Raw genomic sequence first — 26,703 nt, 5'->3', positions numbered from 1 at the left:
AAGGAAATATTACACAAACCCAAATTGAGGGACAGTCTACAAAATAACTGGTCTGCACTTTTCAAAAGTGCCATGTGAGGAAGTACAAAAGCCAGGAAATGACTTAGTCTAAAGGAGTCTAAATAGACATTAAGTAAAACTGAAATTAATATATAATCAGCATTTTTGGATATAAAAGACATTCGTGGGATAATTTGGTGAAATCTGACTGAAGTCTACTATCCAATGCTATTACTATATGACTTAAACTTCCCAATTTATATAGCTGTATTGTGGTTTTACAAGAGAATGTCTTTGTTTTTAGGAAATACACACTGAAATACGTAAGAGTGTCTGCAGACTATTTTCAGTTCAAGAAAAAATAAAATTTTTCAAAGAAGGAGAGAGAGAGAAAGCAAAAGTCGAAATGTGGTCAGATATTAACATTTGGGAAATTTGAATGTAAAGGAATTCTTTGTATTATCCTGGCAACCTTTTTGTAAGTCTGAAATTAAAATAAACATATTACAAAACACTGTATTAAAGATACGCTCTTTAAGACCTTATAAGAGTTGCTCCTATCATTAAAAAAAAAGCAGATTAAGGTAGCTATTGAATATAGACTACATAATTCACAAAGTCATGTTTAAAAATAACTTCTGTCTAAATAATTGTGATATCTATTATTTGCATAAGAATAATACAACTTAAAGGATTTTTTTTTTGCCCTCTTATAATTATGCTACTAGTAAAGTCATACTATTATTTTAACATGATAGTAAAATCCCTTTATACTCTTTAAGAGTATGGAGAATAATTCACTTATTTCATGTTCTTAACTCCAATTTGTTGCTTTCATTTTAGATTACATCACTAAATGGTCTTTTTGACCAAGTTTTAAAGGATTTAAAAGAATCCTTTCTTTATTAATGCCTTTTCTTACAACATATTTAAGAAATAGCTTGAAGCTTAATTATAAATTGGAAAATTTGTAAACCTACAAACTTAGCACAAAATGCCTTCGGAGACAAAATACAAGTGCTATTCAAAAACTGTATAGGGTCTGGCAATTCCATGGGAAAAAAAGATTACCTTCATCACATAGATGTAGAAGGAAGATTCCAGAACTCTAACAATTTTATGGCTAATCCACTTCACTTCAGTGAAACTTTAAAATGTTAGCATCAAACTTGTAGTCCTATAACAGTCTTTCACTGAGGACCAAAAATGTCACGGTCTCTTTGCCGGTAATATGAGAAAGAGCTGTCTACCAACTTAGACTGTAAAATTTAGTACTGTTCTGAAACAGTAATAAGGTTTTAAAAAATCTGCAAGTAAATACAAAAACTCTATTTCGTCTCTAAGTTGACATTAGCCCAATATACATGAAAATCTAACTCGCATCTACTGTTCTTCTATAGGCATACTAGAGAATACAAGTATGTACAGGCAGAATATAAAACTAAGGCTTTGCCAGAAATATTATGCCCCCAAATGAAAAGAGAATAAATATATTATGTTTTATTTAGTTGGTACCATTTGGTCTATTTGACTTATCTTAAGCTTTTCTCATGTAGATGAGTGGATAGTTTAACCTTCTAAACCTTAAATTTCCTTTTGGACCTAAAATGTTTATAAACTAAATTTTCAAAGGCTTTAAGAATCCTTCCTAATTCTTTATTAGGAAAGGGCACTCAATAGCTTCACTAGAAATTAAGCATATTTAAGAAGCCTTTATCTGGCTCAATTCCAAATTGGAAGTCTTGTGAATGTTTATAAAGTAAGCAAAGAAGCACCCGAAGAAGAATCTTTAAGAGTCAAAATTATATGAGTGCTTGCTACTTGCTGACAATTATGCAAGGTCTGAGGATTCTACATGAAGAGGTCTTACTTTCATGACCTGGATTTAGAAGAATCTTGTATTCCAGGAATATAACAATAGTGAAAGGTAAATCTTCTTTCAATTCAGTGAATCTTTATAACTAAATAATGTAAGAGGACAGAATAAAATAGATGACCTAAATCTAATCTTTTTTTGTCCCAAAGAACCAATGATTATGGTAGCGATCCATTAATTAGTAGCCCTTATTTCCTATTACTATCAGCTCAGTGTTCTCCCAAGGGGTATTGTACGGGTTCTTAATTTATGGGGAAAATAATTCTGTGATAAATTCATTTTGTGAAAGGCCAATTAAAGCAAAATTAAACACAAAGGACGAAGTAGCATTTCCCAAACTTATTTGACTTATTTTACCTCACAGTATCTCATAGGACTAGTGTCCTAATCATCACACCTTAACTCATGATTTCTATCTACCTAAGCACATGTTTCTCTGTCCCTTAAACTCTTCGTTGTTAACAAAATCAGGAAAGAGTTTCTCCCAGCAGAAATTCCTTTGACCTTCTCCTTTGCTAAATTAATCTCCTTTCCGCACTTTTCAATGTTGTTTGTTTGTTCCTCCTCTCTAAGTCACCTCTCCAGAAAACGTTATCTGCCAGCCTGGGCAACACGGCAAACCTCATCTCTACAAAAAAATACCAAAACAAACAAACAAACAAAAATTAGCTGGGCGTAGTGGCGCAAGCCTGTATGGTTCCAGCTACTCAGGATGCTGAGGTGGGAGGATCACCTAGGCCCGGGAAGCGGAGCTGCAGTCAGCCGAGATTGCGCCACTGCACTCCAACCCAGGCCACAGAGTGGGACCCTGTCTCCAAAAAAAAAAAAAAAGAAAAGAAAAAAAAGTGCCTCCATCTCGGCTCACTGAAACTTCTACCTCCCGGGTTCAAACGATTCTCCTGCCTCAGCCTCCTGAGTAGCTGGAATTACAGGCGCCCGCCACCATGCCCGGCTAATTTTTGTGTTTATAGTAGAGACGGGATTTCACCATGTTGCCCCGGCTGGCCCTCCTCAGCCTCCCAAAGTGCTGGAATTACAGGCGTGAGCCACCGCGCCCTTCTGAAAACTTTTATTTGGATACAATCAATCTAGGAGTTCTCCTTCCCCCACTAAGTCAACCTGACCTTTATTTATTTATTTAAATCACTATGGAACTGTCGTGCTTCAAAGTTTTGGACATACATGTTTATACACAGGCAACTCTGTCTGGCATGCTGCCAACCATTGCTGTAAAATATCTGACGTAATAACTATTGTTTGGCTGTAAGATGAGCTCTATGATTCTTAGGAAATACGCATTTCTCCTAAATCCCCAAAATATTATAAAGATAAAATTAAATTTTCATTTTAGAGAAAGTCTTTACTTAATTTACCATCAACTAGATGAGTAAGTCCACATAAATAATAAATAGATAGTTGAGGGTTTTTTCTTTATAGATAATTTTAATAAGAATTTTTCTAAAATGCAGTATAAAATATTCTGCTTTGTTATTTACTGTATTTAAAACAATATAATTTTTTCTTCATGATACAGTTATAATGAGTTATTTATTTCTATGCTACACTCAGGGACTATTGTTTGTCCCTCTGTTAAAGGGTATTTCTGAAATTGCTCTCATTTTAGATTATATGAAAAGGGTTCTATGACCAAAAAAAACTTGGGAAATACTACATACTAAATTCTTCTTAAAGTAATTCACAAAGCTAAATAGCATATTAAAGTCTCTATTTACTTCCATAATAAAGTAATAACTTTCTAAACTTAGTGTTTCTCAAACCTTTTTGACCAATGAACACCAGTTTATCAACACATATCTGCTCACTTCTGAGATATTCTCAAAAACAGCTGCGTGGGGGACACTGCTCTGGATTCCTCTACAACTTGAGTATTCGTATCTGCTTTATAGATTTTTCTTTCATTGTTAGACCTTTTGCTGTGGGTTCTTGTTGCTGGTTGTGTGGATGATTTTACCAGTACCCTCTTCCACTTGTAAACCACTGCTTCTAGCATTATCATGGTATTTTTGCAGACCCCTTTAAGAAACTAAGGAAAGTCATCTAAAGATTCCTAGACCTTCTCATTGAATACAATTCATGTAGTCACAGTGTGAAGGCTAAACAGAACCACCTGAAGTCCATCTTTGGCTCTCACAGGGCAGTACAGTTTAGGATCGTCTGTAGCATTAAAAATGCAAATTTCTGGATCTTCTCCAGAATTAATGAATCAGTATCTCTATGGGACGAAGCCCAGAAATATTACTTTTGAGCAAGTGTCCCAAGTGAGCTTTTTGCACACTAGAGTTTGAGACTCCTGTCTGAGGGGTTCATGAGCTTTAGATAAAAACCCTTGTGGTTGGGAGGCTAAGGCGGGTGGATCATGAGGTCAGGAGATCGAGACCATCCTGGTTAACACAGTGAAACCCTGTCTCTACTAAAAATACAAAAAATTAGCTGGGCGAGGTGGCGGACGCCTGTAGTCCCAGCTACTTGGGAGGTTAAGGCAGGAGAATGGTGTGAACCCAGGAGGCGGAGCTGGCAGTGAGTCAAGATCACACTCCTGCACTCCATCCAGCCTGGGCAACAGAGCGAGACTCTGTCTCAAAAAACAAAACAAACCAAAACAAAAAAAAATCCTTGTGGTTAAAAATCACTCTCTAAGCACCAAAAAAAAAAAAAACTAGATTTGGGTCTCAGAAGTCAACCAAAAAGTTGCTATTGCATAAAACACCGGTGACAAAAAAAAAAAAAAAAAAACACTCCACTTTTTTGACTAGGCATGGTGGTTCATGCCTGTAATCCCAGCACTTTCGAAGGCCGAGGTGGGTGGATCACCTGAGGTCAGGAGTTTGAGACCAGCCTGGCCAACATGATGAAACCCCGTCTCTACTAATGATACAAAAATTAGCCAGGCGTGGTGGCGTGCACCTGTAGTCTCAGCTACTTGGGAGGCTGAGGCATGGGAATCACTTGAACCCAGGAGGCAGAGGTTGCAGTGAGCTGAGATCATGCCATTGCACTCCAGCCTGAGTGACAGAGAGAGACTCTGTCTCGAAGAAAAAATAAAAATAAATAAATAAAAAAAGTAAGCCTGACTAGTAGCTAGAAAATCATGGAGGACCTGCAGTCATTGTTTTTATCCACTTTTTCCATGTCAAGAAATTTATGACTTTTTTATTTTTGGAAGAAGTATGGAACATCTGTAGGAAATTTCCTAGAATATATCCTACGTATTTGCCCTGGGCAAAAGAAGACCTGCTGTTAGGAAAAAAACCTAAAGAATATTTGAAGTTCCTTAGACACAGTCATCACAAACGTAAAATGATTTCCATGAGGCCAAAGACTATATCCAGCTTATTTGCCATAGTATCTCAGAACCCAGCATAATCTCATACAAACCAGGTACTCAAAACACTGATTAAAAAATCAAATGAATGAAATCCCATGGATCCTAGAAATAGTTAGGTTCAGGCCAGAACAAAGTAAGATTTTATACCAAAACCTAAAATGTATTCGTTAAAACAATAAATAATTATAGATGTTTTTAAGTTCATAATTAAATAAATATTTACAGTATTCTATAAACATTCCTTATAGCATTCTGTTTGACAAAATAAATTTGAAGATTACTTCCAAAATAGAAAGCCTGTGCAAAAGGCTATAAAAACAATGATGGGCTGGGAACTTGATAAAGTATATTGATAAAATTTTTTCTAAAATATGACTTTTGTGTGTTAAAAAATAAAATATACTTTAGGAAAAAGAAATTTCACCATAAAAATGTGCACAGATATTTACAAAACTATTATCCTACATCTTTAAAAAAGTCTTCTTCTCTGTCTATATATATTTGTAAATATATGGGTATTATGTGTCTAGATATATACACATACACATATATATAGGTATATCACACGTAAAGAATATAGACTACAGATTATACACTTAAAGGTGTTAAATGTTAGTTATACCTAGTTCAAGTATTGACCCCATTCTCTTCTAGCAAAATTTAGGACATTGAAAATAAGTCTAGAGGGACATGAGGGCTCCTCACATTTGATCTGCAACAAAGCAGCATTTGAAAGAAAAATCAAAGTCCAGCTAAATCAGGCAAACCATAAAAATACTGGTAGTGGCTGAAAGCACACATATTATTTTCCAAAGCTATTAGCAACAGAATTCTTATTAATAATAGTGGTAAGATACAAGAGAAAATGAGAAGCTACACAATCAGATAATCTGGAGCTGGAGGATTAGTATTATAGGATAAAAGGTGCGCATTTCAGTTTTCCCAAGAAAAACGAACATGAGCCTCCCTATTATTGACTGTAAATGGATCCATTTTCAGTGAAGAGGTATTCTCAGTGCCACCAGACAAGTGACATAAAAAGAAGTGAGACACAAATGCTAGTGAAAGTCTTATTATTCCAGATGAAATTTATGACATAATCCAAATGGAAGATATTTGCTCCAGTAAAGAAAACTTTTAAACAATATTATAATATGAAGTCAGCAGGGACCACGTAGGAACAAATAAGCAGTACTTGTCCCAAGACCTAAGTCACTTCCTGAGAGCAGGTGGGACTCCGGAGCCCACTGAATGGATAGTAGTGGCCTGAAGAATCACTGGGCCGCCTCAAATGCTTGGTTCCATGGAGGTTCCATAGAGCCACAGCAGGGGGAAGAACAGAACGCAAACACCATGATCCTGAGTTTGTAAAGAGCCTTCTTTGTCATGTCAGCCTAACTAGTAGCTAGAAAATTGTGGAGGACCTGCAGGCATTGTTTTTATTATGTACACTAAGATGAAATTGAAACTGTTTTCCCCCTTTTCTTGAAGCATTATTGTTATAACTGTTACTTATTTTGCAAATGTATATGACTAGAAAAGAATCTGGGGTAAAACTACAACAAGAAATATTGACACCTTAGTTTGCAGAACTGAATTTCTTCTCATCTCTTTTGAGGAGGGTTCCATATGTACCACCCAATATAGACAAGGTAAAACTTTGAAATAAATTGAGTGAATAAATGAGTAAATAAATTATTAAAAGAATGAAATGAATATCTATGAGGTTAAGTGAAAATGTAACCCAACACAAGCTGAATATGTGGAAATTCAGATAACCCAGAGGTAAGTGTCAGGACCCTCTTCTAAATGGTGAGAGAATGGAGAAAGAACTATTAAGGAAACTGAGCCTCATGAATGTGAGTGAATCTGAATCTGAATTTAGAAAACATTTAACCTTAGAAGCTAAAAGTTGGACTCCTCTTCCTCTCTCTGTCTTTCCCCATTTCTGGTGTCCCCACCCCACCACCAATTTTATCATACGTTTATTTATACCATCGTTACCTGAAGCACAGAGGTGGCATAGCGGAGGGGCTAACACACAGAAGCTGCAGCCAGATGGCTTGGCTTCAAATCTGGGCACTGTCCCTACCAGCAATACGACTTTGGACAAATTACTTAGTCTCTTTATGTCTCAATGGTATATGAGGTTTAACTAAGTTAACACATTAGAACTGTTCTTGGGAGGTAGTACTTGCTAAACAAATGCTAGATTTTAGTCTCATCTCCTCTGAGAAGCCTGCCCTCAGACCCCAAGCCAGGTCAGGATCTTATTCTCCATGCTCCTTCCTATTTTACCTTGCACAACCCGTCATTTTAGCACTTACCATGTCACATTATAATGGTTAGTTTGAAAGTTATCTCTTAAACTTTAAACTCCTTATTGGCAGAGATCTTTTTTCCCCATGATTGCATTCCCATTATCCATCAGAGTGCCTATATGAATGAGTGGTTTCAAAATGGTACATTTGGGGTATCATTAGTGAGTGTTACAGACAAAATCAACTGCTTTTAACTTATTTTAATTGGCTTTCTCCCCCTCCACTGTAAACATGCTTCTTTTAGTAAAATACTAAATGAGGTTTCACGTTAATTACTACATAACAATTTTAACAGGAAATATTTTGGAGATAAATAATGATAAACACCATATCAGAGACCTATTTCACTATAAACTACTTTAAATATTAACTGTTATTTAATTGACACCATCTCTAAGGTTAACATTCATAAAGTTGAATAGCAGCCCCACTCCAAGACCTCCCATTGCATCCTTACTGTGTCAGTTCTTCAAAAACACTGGTTTTGTTTGTGTGTGTGCATGTGATTATCATCTCTTTTAAAATTTAATGTAAGCTATGCATCTATGTGCATAGAAGGATGTTTTGCATATAATTCCAAGAGGTTCTCAGGCCTTAGAGTTCTACTGATCATCTGGCTAAGGCCCTCTGCCTTGATCTGGTCTGACTTTATCAGAAATAGACCCTATAAATCTCCCTCTCATTCAAGAGACCTGTAGTTTCTAGAAGTTTCTACTTCCCTTTGCAAGAATAAGTCCTTTCCAGCTTCTACCTCAGAAATTCATCACTCTTCCCATTTCATAAAATTAAATATCTTAACACATTTACACAGATAATTCTCTTAGTCTATTACAATATAGGCCTTGGGTAAGGTGATGAGATATACTGAAAAATAACTAATGGTGTCACCCATTCAGGAATTTAGGCAAATACACTGATTAGTGCAAAGTGGCAACTGCTTCCATAGAGGTACATGACAACCAAAATATGTATTAGAGGAGACTGAATCGCTAGTGCATACAATATCTGCATTTTTTATACCTTCTTTCTCTGATTGTTCTAGTTGTTGCACTAAAATTTGCACCCATTGATAGGATTAGTAATCATGATCTAAAGAGAGGTAGATGTATAGACAGAACCACTGGGTTTGAAATAAATCCTCCCAACCCACTGAAAGTCCTCACGTGACAGGGAGGTTTTCTGTTTCCTTTGGAGGGGTCCAGACAGTAAATATCCCTTTGTTTCACATACCGAGAGAAACCTAAGTGGCTAAAAAGGGTGAAGATAGAGTCACCCTGAAGCTATTCTTCTGGGTCAATGAGAAAAACTGAAAAGACACTGCTTCTATTCTTACCCTTTTATGATTCCCAGGCCAATGCTGGCTCCACTGGATGTTACCTAAACTTACTGCTCAGTGATAACAAAATTCTCTCACACTCCATTCCCTCTTCTCTGGCAAAACCTGTCAGTATTACATTAGCAAGAAATCTGACTTGTTGCTCATTTCCCAAGGGTATAATACTCTTGTCCCTCTCCTATATTCAATCCTTGTTATTTATTTATTTATTTTTTTGACTGAGAACATGAGACAGAATATCTAACTCCTGATGTGGCCAGTTTAGGTCACTGTTAGTTGAAGATGCTAATCAAAGAATGGCTTACATTTTAATTCAGCCAAAACTGAGAACTGTATTCAGGGCAAATTTCTGAATATTTTTCAGCTGACTTTTGTTTTATGCTGGTTTAACTCCCAGTTGTAAATACTTAGATATGCTGACCCTTTGAGGGAACATCCTAATAAAAAGACATCTCTAGTGTAATAAAATGGGTTTTAAATTTTAAGTACTATATGCTAATGGTACATTATTAATGAAAATATCTTCCTAGTATCCCTTTCTTGGTCTCACATTTTGCAACAGTTCAGTTAATTATATCTCTTATCATATGTGTTACTTTCTCATATCATGACTAAAAATTAACCTGTAGAAAAAACTTAAAACTCAGTTAACAATTCATTTTTACTGTAGCCCAAGGTTGAACCTGAGAATTGATATTTCATTTTTTAAAAGATATGCCGTGACAGAGAAGATATGTATCAGCACTTAATATAACATGTTAAAAATTAATTTTAAAAATTTAGCACTCAAATAAAAAAAATGCCATCATCAAAAAGATGGATTTCAGTTAGGACACCTGCTGAGTGTGCTTTGTAATATACTTTCCAATTGAATCACAGCCTTTCAAAAGAGATGGCACATTTTTCCTCTTCTATACTGAAAAATAAAGAAAAGATTCTCTTCACACTTTTTTATCAGGTAGGAAAATTATAATACCCATGAATGTATGTTAAAATGAATGTGAAAAGAGATAGCCATGGTGAAAATAGCAATCCCTAGTGCCCACCTGAAAAGCTGTACTCATGAGCTTAGTATTCTGAAAGAGTAGGGTAGGCCTGAGAAGGAGAGAAGATGTGTCTCAGGTGTGATGGCACTTTGTAAATTTTATAGTTAAACTTACCTTTTTAGTTGCTTTCCTCTCCTAAATGATAGTTATTCAGCCATAAAGGTAAAGTCCTATTGCCTTCAAACTCCAAATATGACTTTGCAGTCCCTTGGTGGTAGACATTATCTTTTTCCTCAAAAGGCCTATGATCTACAAAAAGCATCTTTAAGTGGGTTTCACTTGCTAATTCAATAAAGATTTACTTTGTGTCTGTCATGCACAAGACACCACATGACATACATCACTTGCAGCAACAGGAGACAGATACAGAGTCAGATCTGAAAGCAGAGTGGGGTGACTAAGGAGGGCCATACCTCACCAGTCACCATCAGCTCCTGTGGCCATCCAAGGCTCATGGAAATAAATTTCCTTCTCTTTAACTATTTTAGTTCAGGCAAAAAGAAAAACATTACACTCGATACATAAGAAAAACTCAGTGTTGGTAAGAAACTAATTGCAGAAAATATCTGGAGTTGACTGTCATCCTATTTTGATATAACTGGTTAATACTGGGCTCACTTATGGTTTGTTTCATGGGAACTCTTCAATTGAAAAAAATCAATAGAAAATACATGTGAAATGAAGCAACTTAGTTTTTCTTTGAGTATATAGACAGATCTTAGACTTATTTGATTTTTATATTATAATAAACACATAAAGCTTTGTTTAATAAACACAAATATTTAAAAATTCACTTAGATTGCATTTTAGATCCAGTGTTATTGGTGGCTGGGTTGTGATGAAGAGGAAGGGAAGACAAGAGTAGGTGGGAAGGGAGAAAAAGGGAAGTGGTGAGAAGCTAGGGAAGAGGCAGTCCCCTCCAAGACAGGTTGGCACATGACAGCTCATGGGACAAATCTGGCCCACAGCCTATCTTGGTGCAGTTTGTAAGCTCAACATGGCTTTTCTCTTTGTAAATGGATGGACAAAAATCAAAAGGAGACTGTTTCATGACATGTGAAAATCACATAAAATTCAAGTTACAGTGTCCACAAAGTATCACTGAAACACCACTCTGCTGATCTTTGGCTACATGGCGCTAAAATGGCAAAGTGAAGTAGCTGAAACAGGGACCTACCTTGTGGGCTGCAAAGCCTAAAATACTTATTATTTATCTTTTAAGGAAAAAGTTTGTCAACCCCTGCCCTCAGCAAATAGAAAGAATGCAAAAGAGAAAACAGTCATAGATTACTGACACACAAAGGGAGAAACTGGTTAAAAAGAAGAGAGGTGAGATGATGAAATGGAGATAAGAGTAATGGTAGGGTAAACGCACCTGATAGCAATAATGTACCCATACCCTTCGAATGCCCCTGTGTGGCAGATGAACCTGAATGTGTGTTCTGAGCTAGGGAATCCAGAGTGGCCAAGCCAAAGATTTATTCTTTAGCTGTGATAAACACCCGAGTCCCCAGCCTTTTCCATGGAACATGGGCCAGTCTGTACAGGGGACTCAGGCCCTGAGTTTTGGGTTAAATAAAGTTGTCAGGTGGAGGTTATTAGCGGGGAGAGTATTAAATGAAAATGCTATATAAATAGCATGGTGTTTGCAAGCCGCTGCAGTTTTCCTGTCCAGCCCGCCGCTACCGGACTCTCTCCCCTACGTGTGAGCCCCTGATAAAATCCCATGTCTCATTTGCTGGCTCTGAGTCTCTTCTTCGGCCTCTTGAACATGGTGCCTTCCCTATTGAGATTAATAGGGTTTGCCACGGCACTAATTGATAGTTACCATTTACTGAACACATACTATATGGTAAGAACTTTATATATGTTGTTTCCAATCTTCATTAAAACTGTAATGAGGAAACTGAAGGTCAGAAAAAGTAAGTTACTTACTAGTGAGTGACAAAGTAAATCCACTCTGAGAAAACTAGCAATGACATCAAATGAAGAACAAAGTATGGAGGTCAGGAGGTGATTTATATGAATAGTTTCAATCTGTGAGATTCATTTTGGAATAATATGGCCAATTTTTGGTCACCAATGAGAGCCAATGCAAGCTTCAGCCAGAATCATCTTTCATTTGCACATTCCCTTCAAACACCAAGTTCTACCAATGTTAATGACAGAAAAAAATTATATAATGCTTATTATAGCATTATGTAATTTATATTAGAGAATTATATTAGAGAATTAGCATAAATAGGTGGAAAGCACTAATATTACAATTTACCTCTAAGATACGTAAAAGTTAAATAAATTGCTTAGGGTCACAAAGCTCATAAGTCACAGAGCCCCAAAGTAAAATAAAAAAGAATAAAATATAAAAAATAAGTCACAGAGCCAAGACTTGAATGGCTCTATAATCCATACTTTCAACTTTTAATGGCAAAAAACACAATTACTTTTGGACACCCACCTAATCGGTTGAACGTATGCTATGTTGGTATCAAACTTCAGCATGTATGAGAATCACCTGATGAGCTTGTTAACACACAGATTGCCGGGCCCATTCCCACTGTTTATGATTCGGTGAGTTAGGGGAGGAACCTGAGTGTTCACATTTCTAGCTTATTCCGGGGTGATGCTGCTGTGGATTTGGAAACCACACTCTGAGCAATTGTTCTGTTGCTTCCCTATTAAATGCTTTGTATTCCCACCTAGCCATCCTGTTCTCAATGTTTATGGCTTCACCTCAGCATAAACTCACATTAAAATTCACACTAGGATTTACAGGCAGTGGGGTGGGGGAAATATTCTTCTAGATGGTTTGTTTATATCCTTCTCCCCATTCAGGTAATCTTACACATAACTGGACAAGTTGTATTTCTTAAACACTTCTATCAAGTTATCAAGTTATTTTTCTGCTCAAAAGACTAACAGCTACCATGTGTAATTTAAACATCAAAGACTGGTTTTCAAGACTCTTGTAATCTGTTCTTAGGCTAGGTATCATATCATATCATATCATTCATTCAGTTGTCCACTTTTTATTTGACATAGTTTTTGTATGCCCAGCACTCCTTTCGCTCTTCTAATAACAAGCTTATCCCTGGGCCAATCAGAAGTCTTCCCTGAGACTCTCCACACTGAGGTACCGGGAAGCTGTTAGGATATGAGCAAGAAACTGCCAGGAGCCATGTACCCACTGAGTGGAGAAACTGGTCAGAGTGAAGTCACCACATAGGGAGAAATCAAAACAATTGATGACTAAAATACAGTCAAAGGTTAAGGTCCTGTTGCTCAGGTCTCCAGAATCCTCTGGTTCCCATTCTTCCAGAGGTGTAATTGTTGTTTAATTATTTAGCTCTTTCTTCTATTGTGTAATCTACAACATTCTTCTTTTAATTAACACCCTTCCCTTTTCTGCATAAGAAGCAGAGATGAGAAATGGAAGAACAAAGATGTCACTTCTAAGTTCAGAGTCCTGGCTAATGCCTTCATTAATTATTTATAGAATAGCTCCTATGCGCCAGTCACAGTTGTCTTCACTGTCTCCAATAAGTCACTGTAATCTCTACTGCTGGTACTGTCTGAACTGCAAGCGAAGCTCTCCCCTTTTACTTCTGCCTCTGCAAGGTCTACTCACAGCCAAACTTGAGTCCAAATCTTCATGAAGTTTTTCTAGCTTGCTCTTCTTTATGCTAAAATCTCCCTTCCCTGAATTCCTACTGTATTTAAAGTCTTATAATAAATCACTTGGTAATTAATTTAATACGGTCTTATAAGGTTTTTCTCCCCATATTGTTTTGTGGGTTCATCTTTTTTTTTTTTTTCAACCTCCTAGATTTGAAGGCACTTGAAGACACCACATAAAATCAGGCTTTAAATTGATTTCAAACTTCAGAAAAAATTGCTCATGGTAAAGCAGTTTCCTCACAAGAAATATGATTAGTTGCTCCAGGGTGGAGCTGGGATGGAGAGTGGGACTGAACTACAGAATCAGACATCATGTGGAACTCTCAGGATTGAGTGACGGGATGGAAGAAGCCAGAAAACCTGAAAAACGAGGCCCAGGTTTTCTTTCTGTTTGGTGCCTTCTAAGTAAACTCTCCATTCTGTGAACATCCCTCATGTTGAAATTCTATTTCTGAGCCAGCATTCCCCCCTGCATTGCAGGAAAGCACCAGAAAGTGAACACTGTTGTTCATCAATTCCTGTTTTCTGCTTCTTTAGCTCCTGCCCACCCTGCAACCAACATGGTTCCATTTCATCTTGATCACCCTGGGCAGAAGTTAGAAGGAACCCCTACTTCCTGCAATCTCTTTCTTCTCGGACCTCTGCAGCTGCTTGTCTGCATAACTTCATCAATTTTTCATATATTCATATTTCATTTCCCAATCTGGGGGAGAGGAGGATCAAGGGCCTTACACTTTCTGGAATCCCCATTAATCTTAGTATAATATTTTTTAAATAGTTGAGGCTCAGTTAATAAGTTGTTTGGCTGGCTAGTACCAATACAGATTATTAAACTTCCAGATAGTGATTTATTTTAAGAAAATGGTTCAGTTAAAGAGATATTCATTGAACTCCTGTCATATATTAGGTAGTGAATTAGGTGCTGAAGAAAATAAGTAATTCTTGTCCTTGAGGTGCTCAGAGTCCATATGCGGAGACAGATCCCTAATTAGATATGTTAATAGAATATGCTAAGCTTTGAGAAAGACATATGGAGATGCTGTAGGAGCATGGATTAGGGGCTCTAGATCAGAGAAAGCTTCTTAGAAGAAATGACACATGAGCTGTCATAAAGGATCAACAGGAATTAGGCAAAGAAGGGGATGAAGAGAGTAAGAGGTGGCACACACATCTGAGCAGAGCTTTCTGTCAGCTCAGTGTTGCTGGAGAGTAAAAAATATGAGGTGGGGAGAGGCATGAGATGAGACTGAAGAATGCAGGTGCTAGGTCAAGGAAGGCTTGCTTTCCAAAACCTAGCCTCTGCAGCTTTATGATGACAGTGATGAGGAGCCACTGAAGAGCTTTAAATAGGGGAATAAAGTGTACTTGGCAGATGTCTTAGAGGAAAGCAAGAATAAGAGTAGAGAAACCAATGAAAAAAACAAAACAAAACTATTTTAACATTAAGTCCAAATGAGAGATGATAAAGCCCTAAATTAGGCCTTGATGGCAGAATGGAGAGGAGGAGATAGACTTGGAAATATTTAGGTGGTCAGGCAAAATTAAAAATCTTGGTGATTCTTTTGACGATGGGGAGCAGAGCAGAAGGGGAGAATTAGTCATAGTTTCTGGTTGAGTGATTATTAGCAACATTAACTTAGACTGGGGAAGAGGAGGGGGATCCGGGGAATGGTGAGGAGTTTTGGTTTATCCATGTGGTGTTTGGAGTGCCTGTGGAATATCCAAGAGCCCAAACAAGCAGGCATTTAGCTCTAGAAGTACGAATCTCCAGGGCGAGATCAGTCCTGGAGCTGGATCTGGCAATCATTCACACAAAGTGACTGCTGGAATCATCATGATAAACAAAAGAGATCTCTGGATACTTTATTATTTTAATTTCATCTTATTTCATTACTATTATTTTCTGAGACAGACTCTTGTAATGCAATGGTGCGATCTCGGCTCACTGTAACCTCTGCCTCCTGGATTCAAGCAATTCCCCTGCTTCAGCCTCCCTAGTAGCTGGGATTACAGGCACCTGCCACCACACCCAGCTAATTTTTTGTATTCTGAGGAGAGACAGGGTTTCACTATATTGGCCAGGCTGGTCTCGAAATCCTGACCTCAGGCGATCCATCAGCCTCAGCCTCCGAAAGTGTTGGGATTACAGGCGTGAGCCACTGCGCCCGGCTCTTTCATTACTATTATTTTAAATGGAAAAAAAATAATGTAGCACTTCCAGAGAATATTATATGAGGCACATTAAAGATGAAACAAAGTGTTCATTGTGCATTGATTTAAAAATAAAAAAATATGCAGCCATTTGCTATATATTGATGTTCGGGAACACCACATTAACATATGACAGCAAGTCACCTCGTCAGTACAATACTATAAATGTATCCGTATGTCTGTATATATGTATATGTTTTAAATAAAGATAATAACAAAGCAATTGGTTTGCACCAGATACTATGTATAATAGCCATATTAATGCTTAGATGCTATGAGGAAGGTTTTATTACTATCATCTCCATTCAAGATTAAATGACTAGGCACTCCTAGAAGAAAAAACAACCTCTCCAAGGTTACATAACTGCCTAGTGGCAAAGCTGGAATGCAAAGACAAGTCTGTCTGACTCCAAAGCTCCTAATAGCTACAGGACATTGAGCACTACGTGGCCTTCCCTCACTCCCATGCCTTTTGTCCAGGCTTCTTTTCGCAGCAATGAGAAGATGATGCAAGAGGAGTCAGGTGAGCACAGGGATTTCAACCCATTTTAAAAATCATAATTAATGACTTGATGAATCTATCTAGATATTCATGCTCAATGAATGTATCTAGATATTCATGCTTCTGAATATTGGTAGTTAAAGGTATATTTGTTTTGCAGGGCAATTTGAGTATATGTATCAAGATTTTAATTAGCTTACTCTCTGGTCCAGGAATATCACTTCAAGGAATAAGACTTTCAAAGATACTCACACAAGTATACAAAGAAAAGAAACTGGAAAAATCCTAATGTCTATAAATGTGAGTTGCTTAATTAAATGACTGAATAATGATATAATCATATAATACATATGTTGTAGTTTGCAGCCTGTAAAAAGAATAATGCAGATCATTCTATATGTATTGATACAAAAGTGATCTGTGATATAAGTTAAAAAAATTGCAAAGGAATCTGTAGAATGTACATGTACAGTATATGCTTAAGTGTGTAAGAGCACACACCAGACTATTAACAGGGATTCCTTTAGGGTGGTAGGGTTAAGGGTAGGTAAGGTAAATAAGACCTAATACTTTTCACATTATACACTTTAAATATGTACATATACACATATATACATACATACACACATGAATTTAATATGTTTATATAACAATGGGCATATAATGCTTTTGTGAAGAAAAATGAATATTTTTCTAAATCCAGCAAGTCAACAGTCTATTAAGATCAATTTAAACTTAGTGATATACAAATAAATTATGCAACATCTATATTATAGAATATCATGGTGGTACTGAAAAGAACGTCAGACCCAACTGCACTGAAATTGAAGGTGGTCACAAAATATTAAGTGAAAAATGTACATTGTATGACAATATGTCTAGTTTGATCTCATTTTTTAAAGTTACAAGTATGAATTCTCATATGTGCATAAGAAAAATTCTAAAATGTTAAACAAACTGTGAATAAGAATGGTAACCCTGGGAAACAGAATCAAATTGCATTGGGAGTTATACCTGATGTAAATGATGAGTTGATGGGTGCTGATGAGTTGATGGGTGCAGCAGAGCAACATGGCTCAAGTATACATATGTAACAAACCTGCACGTTATGCACATGTACCCTAGAACTTAAAGTATAATAATAATAAAAAATAAAATTAAAAAAATGCTGACTTTTCCCTTCATGTATATTTGCTTTTTTAATTTTTATAATAAAAATGTATCACTTTGATAATTTCTTTGACGTAATAAAAAGATTCCTAACAAAATGTAGTTTTAGGAATGGATCACTTGTCACTTTATTTTAGACCATCAATATCTAATATTATGAAGTCTGCAAGTGTACCCTATAATAAACTTCAGATTCATAAAATTTATAAAATATACAATTAGCTGGACATGGTGGCTCACGCTTACAATCCCAGCATTTTGGGAGGCCAAGGCGGGTGGATCACTTGAGGTCAGGAGTTTGAGACCAGCCTGGCCAACGTGGTGAAACCCCGTCTCTATTAAAAATACAAAAATTATCCGGGCATAGTGGTGGGCACCTGTAATCCCAGTTACTCGAGAGACTGAGGGAGAAGAATCACTTGAACGCAGGAAGCAGAGGTGGCAGTGAGACTCCATCTCAAAAAAAAGAAAAAAAAAAAAATATATATATATATATATAAAATTAGCATAACTTTACATGGTGCACTAAAGACTATATAAAAAGTAAAAATACTTTAATATGTTTTCAAATTTTCAGTTTTTCTCTTTTTTCCTGTTTCCACAATGTAAATCTAGGCCCTTTTCACATAATCTCCTAACTGATAAATAAATGAATTCCCTATAATGGTTCCTTGAACAATCTAAACAATCTCAATTTTATCACTTCTTTCTCCTTGCTAATACTGAGGAAACACATTCCAGGCTTTCATAAAGCTTTAATTTTCACAAATGTGTATTATTTCTGAAGCAAACAAAAACAAACCAGGCTCCAGAATTGCTCCTGGTGTACATTTTGGAAGTGAATCCACTTCTCTGGTCCCATTCCCTCCCCCATGAACATAGAACTTGGTTGTCTTCCTTGACTGAGAAGGCCCCTGGTGAGGCCCCACTGCCCTACAAATCAGGACACATGTCCTCACCTGAATAGAATGTTGTTGACAGGAATGTCTCACCTCTGCTCTAGCTCTTCCCATAGCACTAATACTACTTCTCCATCATCTGACAACATCATTCTTGCTTCCATACTCATGCTCATGACTTAAACATTGTTACTTCCCTTCTTGGTTGCCTTAGAGAAGACCAATACAAGAACCTCTCTGATCTTTCCCAAGAGTTCCGATGGAAAGTCCTGCCACTTGGGAAGCAAATATGAATATCTTCCTAAGGAAGAAGAGCCTACTCTGCATTCTCCAATCTTGGCCGTCTTCCAGGAAGCTCAGAGTGCTCAGAGCTAGACTTCATCTTTAGTTCAAAGTAGCAAGGCACTGAAAGAGCATGCAGCAGAAGAAGCCTATGACTCCAGCCTGTGTATCAAGGACAATGATCATAGATATGGACCCAAAATGCAGACAGACCTAAGAGAGAAAGGGGCTCGATTCCATCAGCTTAAAATTGCTCTACTTCCAACAAAGCACATAAAGAGGTTATTATCAGAGCCCTTAAGATATCTTAAATAAGGCGTTTATTGACAGGATCACATTTCTCCTTGTTTTCTCATTGTAAGTAACAAGAAAGAAGCAAATTTGAGCAATAAATGGGAATTTTGTATATGAATAAAGGTTGTCTTAACCATATACTAAATTATCTCAAATAGGTAGAGGGACAACAGACAATTAGCTGGAGTGAACGCTGTGAAGTACCTCTCTTTAATCATTAGCTGAATATGCTCTCACTCACACCAAGCAAGAGGATCAAAGCAGTCATGATAGTTGCTTAGTGGGCCCAGATGCCCAGTTTTATCAAAGTGAAACTTAAATGCTTGGAATTCCCTTGGAGGCTAGAAGATTCCAAAAGGCTTATGATAAATTAGGGAAATAGCCTGTGCTCCTTTATTTGTGTCCCAAGTGTCATGAGTGATTCCAAAATGGTATTAAATATTCTTATTTTTGTGAGTGATTCAACATGAAGGCTAGATTTTATCTTAGCGTGTGTAAATTCTAGCTATTGAAAAAAAGTACATATCTGTTCTTTCCCAGAGAAATTACAAATCTTTATTAACACAGGCTGCCTGATTAGAATTCTCCTATATTTAGGCCGGGCGCGGTGGCTCAAGCCTGTAATCCCAGCACTTTGGGAGGCCGAGGCGGGCGGATCACGAGGTCAGGAGATCGAGACCATCCTGGCTAACATGGTGAAACCCCGTCTCTACTAAAAATACAAAAAACTAGCCGGGCGTGGTGGCGGGCGCCTGTAGTCCCAGCTACTCGGAGGCTGAGGCAGGAGAATGGCCTGAACCTGGGAGGCGGAGCTTGCAGTGAGCCGAGATCGCGCCACTGCACTCCAGCCTGGGTGACACAGCCTGAGTCCCCGTCAAAAAAAAAAAAAAAAAAAAAAAAAAAAAGAATTCTCCTATATTTATTATAAATCTAAGTTAACATTTAGAATTATGCCCATGTGATTTTTTTTGTTTTTTTGTTTTGGTTTTTTTTTTCGGAGATGGAGTCTTGTTCTGTCACCCAGGCTAGAGTGCAGTGGCGTAATCTCGGCTCACTGCAACGTCTGCTTCCCAGGTTCAAGCAATTCTCCTGCCTCAGATTCCCAAGTAGCTGGGATTACAGGTGCATGCCACCATGCCTGGCTAATTTTTGTATTTTTAGTAAAGATGGGGTTTCACTATGTTGGCCAGGATGGTCTCGAACTCCTGACCTTGTGATCCTCCCTCCTTGGCCTCCCAAAGTACTGGGATTACAGACGTGAGCCACCGTGCCCAGTTCACCCATGTGATATTTTAAAAAGTTAATCTCAGGCTGGGCACGGTGGCTCACACCTGTAATCCCAGCACTTTGGGAGGCTGAGATGGGTGGATCACTTGAGGTCAGGAGTTCAGACCAGCCTGGCCAACACAGTGAAACCCTATCTCTACTACAAATACAAGAAAATTAGCCAGGCTTGGTGGTGTGTGCCTGTAGTCCTAGCTACTGGGGAGGCTAAGGCATGGGAATTGTTTGAACCCAGAAGGCAGAGGTTGCAGTGAGCCGAGATGACACCACTGCACTCCAGCCTGGCGTTAAGAAAAAAAAAAAAAAAAGTTAATCTCATAAGTCTTCATCCCTTTATTTCATGGGGATATCAACCTAAAATATCTGAAAGGCCAATTTTCAAGATTAAATCAGTTATGGCATAACTAAGAGCATAAAATATGTCAGCCCCTCTACATCACCAATAAAGATTAGATGATTCAAATGGTGAAAACATAGATAACTAAGCAACACTCATTTGATGACTATGAAAGCTAATTACATTCAGATTCTTTTACAATTAGTATGAAGATGGCTACATCTGTCTTTTTTTCAAAGATTTGTCTTAAATAAAAAACAAGGAAATAAAACTAACTGAATAGAGATTTCAAGTTATTAAAGAAAAAGGTCAAATTAATGGTAAAGATACTACATGTAAATAATAATTGCATGAGATAAATCCTAAAATAATTTACCAGAAAATTCTAATTTTATTACAAGATTTCAAAACAGACACTTTGCTATAATGTTGAGTCATTCTACCTCATGACATTTAATACTACTTTTTGGAGGTTCTGTCCTCTTAGCACAGCTGGCAGCATGTCAGTCTCATAAACTGAAAGTCCTGAGTTAATATTACTTCCTTGGGTTTGAAAAATACATTTAGCTATCAGCAATCAATCTATTGACTGTTGTCCCCAGGTAGCATTTGCTACCAGTGGGAAAATACTCCTTATATTCTAACTACTATTGCACACTTCATACTTGCTAATTAGTACTTAATTTTCCCTTTGCTTAGGGAATAATGATTATTGCCTTCACCTAATACAACAAAGGGCCAAAGGGCTACCTTTAACAATCAATTTTTTAAAATTAGCCAATGATCAATAGGTACTACCCATCCCCCATGAATGCCTTACCTAGTCTATCAGGATATACTGTGTTAACCACTACAATTTTTCAAGACCTGTTGGAGATAGTTAACTTTAATGATAACATAAATGCAGGCTAGCTACTTTGATTATTTTAAGAACTAAAAAACTGAACCCTCTGACCTGTGGTAAGAAAATTTCCATCACTGAAAAGTTTTAAACTTGTATACTAAATGATTAGGATGTGATTTAGAATATTTAACATGAGATAACAAAAGTGAGATATTAATTCCTATTGAAGAGGCAAAGCACAAATTATGGAAGTGAATACGGAAGTTTTTCACTTTTATATTATTTAAATTTGTAGACAGTCTAGTAATGTGTGATCATTTTTCCCTCAATAAAGGAAGTGATTACAAAAGGGTAAAAGTTGGCTTCTAAATTTTGTCCATGATTTTCAATGGCAGGTTCGGATTTGGAGACAAAACTATTAAATATACTTTTAAAAAATATATATTTACAAATCAGGGCATATAATTGTTTTAAATGTTATTTCATTTTTACTGAATCATGTAAATGTCATAATGGAATGGATTAATAAAGTAGGTTCTCTATCTTTGGATAGAATATACTTATAAAAATGAAGTTCTGGTCTAGTTTCTAAGCCTGAAAACACACCGCACTTCATTGGAATAAACCAGTTTCAGTACAAATTTATGAAATATGGATTGTAATTCTTATGATGATGATGAAAGCACCAAAATCTAGACACTTGAGGTGATAACAATGAATTTACATGTGCATAGAACTCGTAATTGTATGTATATTACGATATACTAATACCATCATACACCAAAAAATACCAAAAAAATGAGTATTATGAATAGTCAAGAAAATGAAGTCAAAGTATCTTCTAGTCTCAAAAGGAGTAATAAAGATATTATCCAAATTCTCAAATTCTTATTTCTAATTAAATATATTTTATTAAAAACTGACAGAATGGCTGAGTGTGGTGGCTCACACCTGTAATCCCAGCACTTTGGAAGGCCAAGGCAAGCAGATCACGGGCTCAGGAGACCGACATCATCTTGGTCAACATGGTGAAACCCCATCTCTACTAAAATCCAAAAACTCAGCCAGGCTTAGTGGTGCGCACCTGTAGTCCCAGCTATTCGGGAGGCTGAGGCCAGGGGAACGAATCCCTTGAAGCCGGGAGGTGGAGGTTGCAGTAAGTTGAGATTGCACCACTGTATTCCAGCCTGGTGACAGAGTGAGACTCCGTATCAAAACAAACAAACAAACAAACAAAAAACCAAAAAAACCTGACAGACTATCAAAAATCACTTGGCCAAGATAATTTAAAGGGTGAATTAGCAAAATGATAGTTAAGAAAATTGAAAAATTCACACCAAACACTGACATATAAAATAAAGACAGACAAAAGAATGCAAATCTTGCCTCAGTGACCTAGTCAATTCTCAAATTTTATTTGTGGTTAATGGGAATCCAATGAAAATCATACTTCTGAGAAATGGGAATTCAAAGAAATCATACTTCTGAGAAAAAAAATGGAAAAGCCTAAGATTTAAGGCTTACTATACAAGGAAAAGCAGAAGAAAACAAAGTTCTGAACACAGAATTACAGTTAGATTAAATCAGATATGAAGTAGTTTAATAAAGTAAAAACAAGGCAACTTAGCAATTGTATATGTGGAAATTTTGAAGTAAATTTCCAAAGTAGAGCATGAAGAGATGCATGCATAAATCCCACTAGCAATAACGTGCTCCTCTGATCTTAGTGATATTCAGTTTTAAGTAATGCCAATAACTATTGTAATAATGCTGTATTTATGACAGCATTCATCTAGTCAGTCTGTCCTGAAGACAGTGAACTTAAAAGTAGTGTTCTTTTTTTCTTTTTCATTTACTAATGATATACTTAGTTTTATAGGCACTAGTCACAGATCAATCCTTTTTTATGTCTCACTGTGGTATGTAATTTTTTTTTTTTTTTTTACTAACTGTATGTTTAAAATAATTAGTACTGCTGGATATAATCACTAATTTCCTAAAACTGCAAAAGGCAACTTAATATTTCTGCATAGCAGCTGTAATACACAATATTGCACAGAACTAAATTATTACAAACGGTGCCAGCAGTTTTCTATACACAGTACTTAAGATAATTATAAAAAATCATCTTCATTACTGCTTGCTAGAATTTTTTTTAACAGTTTAATTTGGATAGGTTACAAAATACATTCAAATCACACAGATATAATTACTGTACACCCAAGAAGCTATAAAATGTTCCCAACCAAATCCCTTTGACCCTGTTAATGTCTGTTCCTTGTTAATCTAAGGCAAACATTGTTTGTAGTGTGCATTTGTTTTAGAATATGAAAAAAAAGGGGGGAGTAAGGAAATCCCTTAACAGTTTTATTGATTCCAGCATTTACCGACTGAGAGTTAAGTGCTGTTTACAAAACAGAACAGATGCAGATGCTGACAAAAAGGTAAACAATTGTTGCATGGCTTCCTGCCAGATTCTGAACCGATATATTAAACTCCAAGTGAAGCACATTTCCCCTATGGATTGCACTTATTGCCACTTCATTTCCTATGTGCTCCGTCTCTCTATTGCCGAGCCTGGCACTAAGCTATTTCCAGTTCCTTGCTGACCCCTGAGGCCTGGTGCTACCACACACAGCCATTAGAGAAGGGAATTGCATGTGTCTGACACGGCCTGAAACCAATTATTTGATATTTTCTTCAGAATGATGCCCAACTCTGTTGGGAATGAGCAATCATGAAATAATTTACCTCCTGATTTAATTTTTTCCTGCACAAATTAGTTGTGGACTGAGCTGGCTATACACAGCTGCCTGTGACATAGCTCTGTCTTATCAAGATGATACTTGAAATGAAGCAGGGGGGTCTGACTTGAATAGGTCGGAGAATCCTGCTTTAAAGAGGCATTGACAAGTTTATCAGATATACTGATCACATGTACTCTCTGTTGATTGAAAATGACAGAACCTTAAAGAACTAACAGGGCAGCAGAGAAAACCACAAGGATGCAAACCTTATCAGGGTGTTTCATGTTTTTAAACAACTGTCTGATTTCTGGTTCCCTTTTTGTGTCCTAACAACTTTGGCACATGAATAAAATTTAATAAAATATTAACAGCAAACTCACATTGGTTCATGGCTGAGTGATCTTCACTAAATTTCCTATTTAGTAGCCCTATTGTTAGTTATAGTCATAAATGTAAAGAAAGTATGTACTTTTCTGTAACTCAAATCCCTACAAATAGGTTTCATAAAAATAGAAAGGACTTAGACTTTATATTTTCTTGTCTCCGAGTCACAGAAACAAGGCAAAGCCTGAGAGGATCACTTGCCCATAAACATAGAAAGCTTCCAAAACTTGCATATGTTTAATCAAATAAAGATATTAAGACTAACTGCTTAAACTCAATAAAGACAACACAAGTCTCTTTAGAGAAACTAACTGGAGGTAAAGCTTCAACCAAATCTGTGCAGTAGTCGCTTGTCCATAAGTTCGAGCAAAGATCTGTCTCATTTTTACATACTGATTCCACATTCGAGTTTAGCTATTAAATCTTAAAGAGGCTGTGATTGCTGCATTTTCCTATTTCTCTCCAGGGTCCAGCCTCCACTAACTAGAACCATATACCATAACTGGGAACTTTATGGCTTTTGTGATCATGACTAAGAAAAATTATAAGAAAAATGCCCATTAAAAGTACACCCTCTTCAGATAGCTGAAGGATTACTGTTTTATTGCACTACAAAAAGAATGTTAACAAAGATGATTATAATTGATTTCAGTACGGTTTGGAAAAAAAGGTGTATGAGGGCACTATAAAACAATTTAACAATATAGCTTTCTCTGACAATGATCATCATAAAATTTGGAGGCAATTTCTCTTCTTTTCAGAATAGATTATTGTCCACTCCAATAATTACACTATGTTGTGCCTTTTGCTAGTGAAAATGCTAACACTAAAATTTTAACTTAATTTCTACCTTGAAGGACAAACAGTATAAAGCCATTTATTCTAGATGAGCTCAGTAAGACCATGTTATAGAATTCTAAACATCAAAACTTCATATTACTTAGTCTTTTTTATTTCACTGGCATCGTAATTTCAAAGGCCACATTAGATTCTCATTTCTGACTTGCACTTACCTGCTAACTTGGGTACTTATTGTTCTGTTATAAAAGAGACTAAACTAGAAATAGGAAATAGGGTAAACTATACTTTTCTAAATAATAGACAAGGGTTTCCTGTCTTTATTCAGTGTTGAAAAGGAGTTGTGAAAGCAAACATTGATACGTTTTGTTTTTGATTGAGACAACAACATACTTACTTATTCTACATCATTTTAAGTAACTTTTCATTTCCTTACATGTGCAATTTTAGATCTCCATTTAGATAGCCCAACCATCATGTTCTTATGAGTGTTTTGGTAAGACTAGAAGCAAATTAAAAATATGTGTATAAACAGAGGAATAGAAATGCAATTTTAAAAATGACAGAGGCAAAATAATTTCTGACTAGAAATCCATAATAAATTTTAAACATTTTAAAGCTAAGGATTATTTTCTCATTTTCAAGTGTGGCATGCAGAGGAATGATTGGTTTAACTCTGAAAGTTGCTAGCAGTTTCTCCTGTATAAATGTCTGTGCAGAGAAATCAGTCTATATTCAGAAAATGTAATTTCAGACCAAGAATTTTAACAGTCCTAAGTGTAAAAGACACAGATTTCCCCTGTTGTGGACTGAATGTTTGTGTCCCTTCAAAATTCTTATGTTAAAATCCTAAGCCCCATGGTGGTGGCATTTGGAGATAGGGCTTTGAGAGGGATAGGTGATGAGAGTAGAGCCCTCATGAATGGGATTAGTGTCCTTATAAAAGAGACCACAGAGAACTCCCTTGCCCCTTCTACCACATGAGGACACAGAGAGAAGACTGCCTTTATAAACCAAAAAGTAAGTCTTCACCAGACTTTAATTCTACTTAACTTGTCCAAACCACAGATTCTGTATCTATAAAATAGGGACAATACCCAACTTTTCAGAGTTGGCTTCAGTATACTTTTTCATCTTTCATGATATCATCATTCAAATGGTCAGAGCTACTTGAGTAGAAGAGAGAACAGAGTGGATTTTGATTGGCCTGCTTTCCAATAGTGATCTTGTGTCTCCCAAGTCTATCGTCTCTTTGGTTTGAGGGACTTCGTTATCTTGAAGGATCTTTTCATTCCTTGAGGGATTCATTTCCCTCATCTCCAATCTTCCTTAACTAAAAGAACAAGGG

The 26,703-nt window shown here is 36.6% G+C and overlaps 1 protein-coding gene across 9 annotated transcripts in view; it reads right to left on the bottom strand.

The window, feature by feature from the left end:
- Positions 1 to 26,703, bottom strand: part of KIAA0825 (KIAA0825 ortholog) — a 239,425-nt gene that overhangs the window by 112,195 nt on the left and 100,527 nt on the right. The gene's annotated exons all lie outside the window — the stretch shown is intronic.

The sequence above is a fragment of the Papio anubis genome, chromosome 5 (genome assembly GCF_008728515.1).
Source record: "Papio anubis isolate 15944 chromosome 5, Panubis1.0, whole genome shotgun sequence".
Lineage (NCBI taxonomy): Eukaryota > Metazoa > Chordata > Mammalia > Primates > Cercopithecidae > Papio > Papio anubis.
This window is presented reverse-complemented; position numbering and strand designations above follow the sequence as displayed.